The following is an 8,325-nucleotide window of genomic DNA, read 5'->3' as shown; positions in this document are numbered from 1 at the left end:
GAGTTCTATGGTGCTAAAGAGAGGAGGAACAATAGCTTATTGTTTTGTAAATACTATATGCTACATCATCCAACAATAATGTTAAAATGTTTGCCAGAATGACTAGGCAAAGCACTGGCATTCACAATTCATACCAAGCACTTCCTCATAATTTTAGTCTCTTGTTGAGTCACATTTATGTTAGTAAAACTAATATCACTCCACCTTTTACATACATTATTTACTCCACTTCACATGTAGTTTAGCTTTTCTTCTTGTCTACCACCATTTGATACTCACTACTAATCTCGCTTGAATAAAGCTAAGAAAGGAAATAAGTGAGAAATATCTAAACTCTCCACATGAATAATCATGAACAAAAGGCACATTACTAATTCTAGTGTGAGGCGCACCTAAACATAATATTAATATATTTTGGCTAATATCAAAAGTACACTCTTACAATTAGACCAATGAGAAATATAAGCTCTGTATATCTACTCTTATTGTACAGGTTGCTTATGTTGGCCTTAATCTAATATGCAAGGTTGCCCTAAATGCAAGATTGAGTTAATTTGTTAGTTGTTGTACAAGCATGTAATTGCCATTGTGCTCTTGGTTCCTCTTGCTTATTTCATAGAAAGGTAGATTATTTGTAATTTATTTTAAAATAATTCTTAATAAGAAATTTTCAGTTGTGACTCTTATATTATTGTTCTAATAGAATTGATAGTAGTTTTATAATTGTATCTTTAAAATTTTGTATTGATCTCATTTTAATACTTTTACCAATAATTAATTAGAAATGAATATACTTTACAATGTAACTTTTTTCTTTAGTTGCACTTATAACTTTGTTTATTTCATATTTGAATTCATTGATAATTGTTGCCTAGTTTAGTCCTATGGTTTAATTATGCAAGAAGACTTGGTTATCTATCAATTTTTATTGTTCCTGCATGCTTTTATTGCTTGCTCTATGTGGGTATGTTATTTCTAATTTTATTTATATGGGTTGTGGATTTGACAGTAATGGGAAGATAAAGAAGATAATTATTATATTCGAATGGCTTGAAATAATGGCATGGTCATTTTTAGGACAACTATACAATAAAACCTCTAATTGGCAGGATGAAAATATACATCTCCAACATTCAAATCTGCCTTGCAGAACACTATTCTAGCAATGACCTTTGCTAAGGTTTTTTTTGTTCAAGTATAATTTGAGAGAGAATAGATGGTGATTTTATACACATGCTATATTCAATACTCAGTAGTTCAATTTTGGCATTTTTTTTATAGAAAACTAAATTAAAATGATTTTCTTTTTAGTTTTTGCAAATCCCACTTTCATGAGGAACATTTCGAGAACCTTAAATCAATCCCAGTCTATAATTATGAGTGTTGTTCAATCTAATATTCTAGGTTCTTTACTTCTAGTACACACTTTAACACAAGTTCCATCTCATATATTTTGTCGCCAGTAAGTTATTTAATTAAACATGGTTAATTTTATGATATATTTAAGATAATACATTGATTTGAATGTGCTAATTTAGTCATAGAGAAGGTCATGAATAATTGTTCACAAACTTAATTCTATTAGGAAGGATCTTTATAAACAAGAGAGAAAAGTTCATAAAAAGGGAAAATAATATTGAAGACTAATTCTAAGTTGTGAACTTAGGATTTTCAATTGTTATTATATTAATAAATACATATTTTTAGAAAGAAGAATATTCTTCCTGAACTTTAATATTAGTCTATTGTGATGGTGGATGGAGGACTAAGTTTAATTTATAGACTTCAAGCCCCCCATTGTTATAATAAACACCTAGTCACATAGTTTTAATTACTATTTTATTCCTAAACTTTAATATTAACCTATTATAGAAACCCATATCTAGAATATGGTGAAAAACTAAAATATAGTATAAAAAAATTATAAATTGAGTATTTTTCTAGTATGGGTTTAGGTTGGAGAACATTAAGATTAAAACTCAACTAGGAGAAGAAAAGGTGTTGATTACCTTAGTGTACACAATTGGAGCATTAGTTATGATTGTGCACAAAGGTTCTAGGTTATACCCAAGCTCTAGTCTCCTCCTATTCAAACAAAGCACCATCACAATAAAGTTCATTAGGAATGGAAAAAAAGGCTCTATTCTAATGATGACCAACTATTTTGTTGTGTGTACATGGCTTATTCTTCGGGTTTTCATCCTAATCCTAACATTTCTTAATAGAGAAATAATTACTTCAACGTGTAATGTAAACATTAATATATTCTACCTAACTTGCATGCTAAATTTTAGTATTTTATCCTGCTCCAATGTCACTGATAACGTTGGTGTGTTATGTTGGCTCACTGCAATCACCTATTACAACTTTCAATTTTTTAGGAGAAACTTTTTTGAATGATCTTTGGGATGGAACCTTCAACTATTGACTATTGGCTACCCTTTATGAGATGTAGAAATAATTGAGTATCACATGTTTACAATTTTATGTATAGTTCGTAGTGGGAAATTATAAAAATAGAGATGAGGTAATTTTTAGATTTGATTGTTTAATTGATGATTTTGATCTGGGATTTATTTCTTCTTAATTCTAATAATAATAGGTTAGAGAATGTAATTTGAAACATTTGAATCCAAGTTTTTTTACCAATTAGAACCGCAAGAGCAGAAGATGAGAGCCAAGCCAAAAATGTCTGCTATTTTGAAGTCAAACCATGACATTATATTGGCTTAAGAAATCTACAACTTAGGGCACTTATTTTTCCTCAAATTTTGTGTCATATTTTAAAAAGAAAACTGATGTGACTCATATTTTATAAATTTAGTATATGTAAGTTTTACTGCTAAAATTTAAATTTAAATTATTGAGTTGTAATTATTTTCATGGTGGAAATATTTTTGTTCTATATTATATTATTAATATTTCATTGAATGCAGTAGCATTGAACATTATTAGTCTTTAAAGTGCTTTTATTAGTCCAGTAAATGAATAGCTTTCTGGAATGTGATTTGTCTATATACTTAAATGTCCATCCACATTTGATTATTTTTATTTATTCATTAAATGCTTCTTTTGTGTAGAGTGTCACTAGGTTCATTTCAAATACATAATTATACTTGTCACTAGAAGTTGTATATGATCCTATAACATAATCATTTTTCTGTCATTTGTTGATTTTTTTAATTGTTGATTTCCTTTTTGTTTGAGCAGACTCTGTATAACTCTAAGGTTACAATAACTAAAATAACCTCTCTTTCTCCAATAAAATTCCTACCAGCTTTCATCATCCTCTTCAGTCATGGCAGTAACTACTACGTCACCTTTCCAAACCAGGATGATTTGGTCTATAATAGCAATCTTAACAATATAATGAAAGATTAGGAGCCAAGATCCCAGGGCTAAAAAGTATGGTGTTTAACATCTATAATTCTTTCTTGGACATCGTTAAGAAGAAGCCTCTAGATAGTGGAAAAGACTCCCAATTCAATGCCCATTTCACTTCTTAATTTCTCACTAGATTTTGCTAAAAAACTAGCATGAATGTGATGTTTTCCATCTGAATATTCATCTCACTCGATACATTCTAGAGAGAATTTGGCTTTAAAAACTTTGTGAATGTTGTAGGAGAGGGTTTCAAAATTTTGTGATAAAGACTCCCAATTCAATACCCATTTCACTCATTAGTTTGTTACTATATCCTTCTCATTAGAAATTGTGGTGAAAGTTAGTTTGTTTACTATTTCACTTATTTTTTTCAGAGCAAGATTATGCTCAAAAGATGATGTGAATATCATGAAAAAGGGTTTTTGATGGATTAGGTTTGAATAAAGAAATCAACACAAAATAATGGGCATGGAGGAATCTAGGAACACATTGTAATTTTTTCAAAGATAATTGTGTCCTCTCTAATTGTAATTTATGCAAACTATTACACAATCCCAGCCTTTACTTGGCTTTTTTTTAAATTGACTTGATGATGAAGTGCACATTCTTTTCTTGTCATCCAACTTCCCTCCCCCTTCCCCATAGAAGCTAGGGATTTGAGCTGTGTGCAACTTTTGTTTTTTAATAAATTAGATTGGGCACTTTTAAGAGCCTAAAAATAGAAGAATCTATTATGTGGAACTCACTAGATCTATCACCTGCATAAAATATTATCTTCATATAAAAACAAACTATGATTATGGCATGGGAAATATGCTCAAAATCAAATATTCTTTAAATGAAAATTAAGATAGATAAAAACAAAGACTCTTTTAGAATCCCAAAAATTAACCTCGAATATGTTGGTAATTGACTTCACATTCCTTATTCAACAAGTCACATCTTTGGTGCTGAGCATTTGAGATAGAACTTGTTATATTATCCTATACTCCATCTATGATTCAAAGTTTTTTGTAATTATTTCTCCAAGAAGCTCCATAAACTAACTATTTATTACAATAATATTCAAGTACTTTGTCACTTTTTTGCTGAAAAAAAAAAGAGAAAAAAACAAGTCACATGTATTTATTTTGTCAACTCAAGTGAAAGTTGTGATATCTTTTCTTCGATTCCACAAGCTCACCTACATACCTTCTTGTCCTTAATGGTCACCCTTAAACATCTCACACAGAAATTTGAGCCTAAACACTTCTAGCCTAAAAATTAGACATTAATGTGTAATGTTTAAACATAACTAAGAGAAGGCCACGCAATCAAAGCCCATAGAGCGAACATGCCATCAAAAGAGGCGAAAGTGCTTTGGAAGGCCCGAGAGAAATATCTCACCTTTCACTGGAATACTCTGAGAATTCCTGAAAACGTTATTGGGATCAAATTCAGTCTTTACATTCACCAATCTCTCAAAATTACCTCCAAAATACATCTCACCCCATGCTCTTGCCTCTGCCAGGCTGGCCGATCCATTAACGGCTATACCCAAATCAAGATCTATATAATTCACATACGCAGCCCTGGGCGACTTCGATACAAAAGGAGTCATGTACCTGTAAAATCTCCGCATCCAATCGATGTAGGCCGAATCCTGGCTGCTGTCTTTCCACGTAACTTGATATTGCACGTCGTACAAAACCCCGCTCTGTGTGGAAACGGAGTTTCCGACGATCCAATCTCGTCCATTCTTCCTCCCAGCGGGGAAAAGATAACCGCTAAGCTCCTCTTCCAGAAACTCCCACGCCCCCTCCAACCCAGATGGCGACATAGGGCTCTTTACAAAATCAGATTTTGCTTTGAAGTAGCTCTTGTCGGAATTGTTCCTGCTAAGAAACTGACTCGTGGTGGTATACGCGGTATAAGATATGGAGTCTATCCAGCTCATCTCCTCTCAGTCTCCACCAGCAATTCCCATTTCGGGGAAACTTTCGTTAACCACTTTGAGCCCCTGGTCGAGGGGGCCGAGATACATTCCCTCCAACGTAAGCTTAACTTCCTTCTCCCCACCTGCCGATTGGGTACCCGAAATGACGGAGCGAAGAAAAAGATCAAGTCCGGAAAGAGGTGCAATGGATTGCCAGTTATACACAAGCTCATTCACATTGTTTCGCCCCGTTCTGTGCACCCTGCACATCGTCACGTTACGTGGGACTCTCACCAGGCGGATTTTCCATGCAACCACGACGCCCCAACTGCCATCGCCGCCGCCACGGATCGCCCAAAACAGATCTTTTCCCATTCTCTATTTGTCCAACAATTTACCATTCGAATCGACCAGCAGCGCATCGATGATGTTGTCGGCGGCGAGGCCGTATTTTCTGGAAAGTAAACCTATTCCGCCGCCGCTGAAATGGCCGCCGACGCCGACGGTAGGGCACACTCCCTCCGGAAAGCCGTAGTCTGCTGTATTCTGCGCAATGGCGGCGTACACGTGTCCCAACGTCGCGCCCGCCTCCGCCCACGCTATTTTCGACTTCATGTCGACAATGACGGCGGAGAAATTGATGAGGTCGATGATGGCGAAATTGGGGGCGTCGGAAGTGGAGGAAAGGCCTTCGTAGCTGTGCCCTCCGCTTCGCACAACGATCTGCCACCCATTTTTAATGCAGCATTTAACTGAGTCCACCACTTGTTGTCTCTTCTGCGGCATAGTCAACACGTATGGCTTGCGTACGCCTGGTTCTGTGTATCTCAGGTTCTGCAGAGAAAACATGAGCTGAGAATCGTATTGAGAGGAAGAATTCGAAGTCGTCAAGTACGTGATGCCCTTTTTCTGGAGAAATGAAATGAGGCCATGCCCATCTTCTGCAGATGCGCAGATGGTCCATAGAAGCAACAAGGAAATAATTCCCAAAAAGGCCATGGGGTGTATAATGAATGAACTTCGACCGCCCTCTTCTAATTTTATAAGGCCTGTTCTGCAAGTGTTTTGCATGTTTTTCTTCGTCTCTCCCTTAAGAAAGGAATTGGCAATAAATCTAAGCCGGTTCTAAAATCCTCGTTTTTTGACAAAGGGAGGTGTCATTAATAATTGTTTGGAATCTTTGATGAATTGCCGGCCCATTAATGACGACGAGCTAGCGATTTGGGCTGAGCCACAAGGACAAATTGCAGAGACGGAGAGTTCAAGGAGCTTGGTAGCATTAAGTTCAAGCGAAAACGCGGAACAAGACAGGTGATGTTGAAACTGAGAAAATAGCCATTGATGTTGAAATCGAGAAAATAGCCACTGAAATGCTCTAGATTTATTGTGTGGTCATTGACCACTGTAATTATATAGGTTTCATTTTTGATAAAAATTTATTCTAGTTGAAACATTCGTAGTTAACCCCTTGGATGGGCTCGAATTAATAGACAAAGTCATTGGAATAGACCAAGTCCACGTCGTTCTTCTATTGCAACTAAAACTGCAGTTAACTCCACATGTGTGTGCATGATTGAATATGTCTTCAAACACATGGCAAGTTTGTTAAGTGTTAGTGCAGTCACATTACACCATCCACATGTATGCTCTAGACTCTTCGTTTGTAGCTGGAAGTCCTCTATTTATAGAGGCTATCTAATCTGTACTATTGTGCAGTCAGATTAATAAAATAGTCTTGTTATCTGCTATCACCATTTTCTTTGTTTTCTATTTTTTAATATGGTTTATATATAAATCATGTGTGCTTAGTGCACAAAGTTTAGATTGCTGGTGCAATGGTATCTTTAGTTCCAAAGAATAAGCTAAAAAGCCATGTAGATCAAATTAGTGATGGTTGTAGTAAGAGGTACATTATTGGTTGTGCCAAACACCCCAAAAAAATTTATTTCCTTTCAGTTCGACATATTGATGAACCATGTATCTAAAAAACATTCCTAGAGAACTAGCAAGCACAATGGTTGGGTACCCATGTACCTTGGTAGATTGATTGTTTTTCATATGGAATCAATATTATTATGCATGAGAAAAGTTTAGAGTTAGTTTCCTCATTATTGGAACAATATTTTTGTAAAGTTTGAAGGCTTTGTGGTAATCCAAAACCACTTGTTTGGGTGAAAGACCTTAAATCATTTTTTGAAGAGTTTGTGGTAAACTAAAACCACTTGTCTGAGTGCAAAACCTAAAAGTTTTTTGAAAGGTTTTTGGTAAGCCAAAACCACTTGTTTGGGTGAGAAACCGAAAAGGAAAATCAATTGCATTAGTTGAGGCAAATCCCAAATGGTTATGAGTCAATCGGTTAAAAAAAAGCCATATCATAATGACACAAGAAACAGACTGATAATGAGAAGGAGAATCAATTTGTCTATGTTGTAAAATAGGTACCGAACAAGGCTCAATGCCGAGACCTATTCTATTTGAATTTCTTATCGTAATTTCTTCCACATAAACAGTCTTTAGTGGTAGAAATTAAGGAGGGGTGTTGGAATAGACCAAGTCCACATCGTTCTCCTCTTAACTCCACCATGTGTGTGCATGATTGAATATGTCTTCAAACACATGGCAAGGTTGTTAAGTTAAGTGTTAGTGTTGTCACATTACACCATCTACATGTACGCTCTACACTCTTTGTTTGTAGCTAGAGTCCTCTATTTATAGAGGCTATGTAATATGTATTATTGTGCAAACAGATTAATAAAATAGTCTTGTTATATGTTGTCACCATTTTCATTGTTTTATATTTTTTAATAGGGGGACAATGACCTACTAGGATTTTTAATTCTCATCTTGTGGACCAAAGTGACACTTGTTTCTTTCAATTTCTCTATAGTTTTAATCCCAAATCTGCCCATAGAGGCCACCCATTGTCTAACATAGGACATAAATTGATAGCCCTTGTTTGGCCTCAAATCCTCCTTACTAACACTATCATCATCAAGTTCCTCGAAGCCCCTACTCTATGCAACTTC

The 8,325-nt window shown here is 35.1% G+C and overlaps 1 pseudogene; it reads right to left on the bottom strand.

Moving 5' to 3' along the window:
• Positions 1 to 4,723: 4,723 nt before the first annotated feature.
• On the bottom strand, positions 4,724 to 6,298 carry LOC149562809 (berberine bridge enzyme-like D-2 pseudogene; annotated as a pseudogene).
• Positions 6,299 to 8,325: the final 2,027 nt, after the last annotated feature.

Source organism: Cupressus sempervirens, chromosome 4 (genome assembly GCF_028749045.1).
Source record: "Cupressus sempervirens isolate cs-2001-9-10 chromosome 4, ASM2874904v1, whole genome shotgun sequence".
In the NCBI taxonomy this organism is placed as follows: domain Eukaryota; kingdom Viridiplantae; phylum Streptophyta; class Pinopsida; order Cupressales; family Cupressaceae; genus Cupressus; species Cupressus sempervirens.
This window is presented reverse-complemented; position numbering and strand designations above follow the sequence as displayed.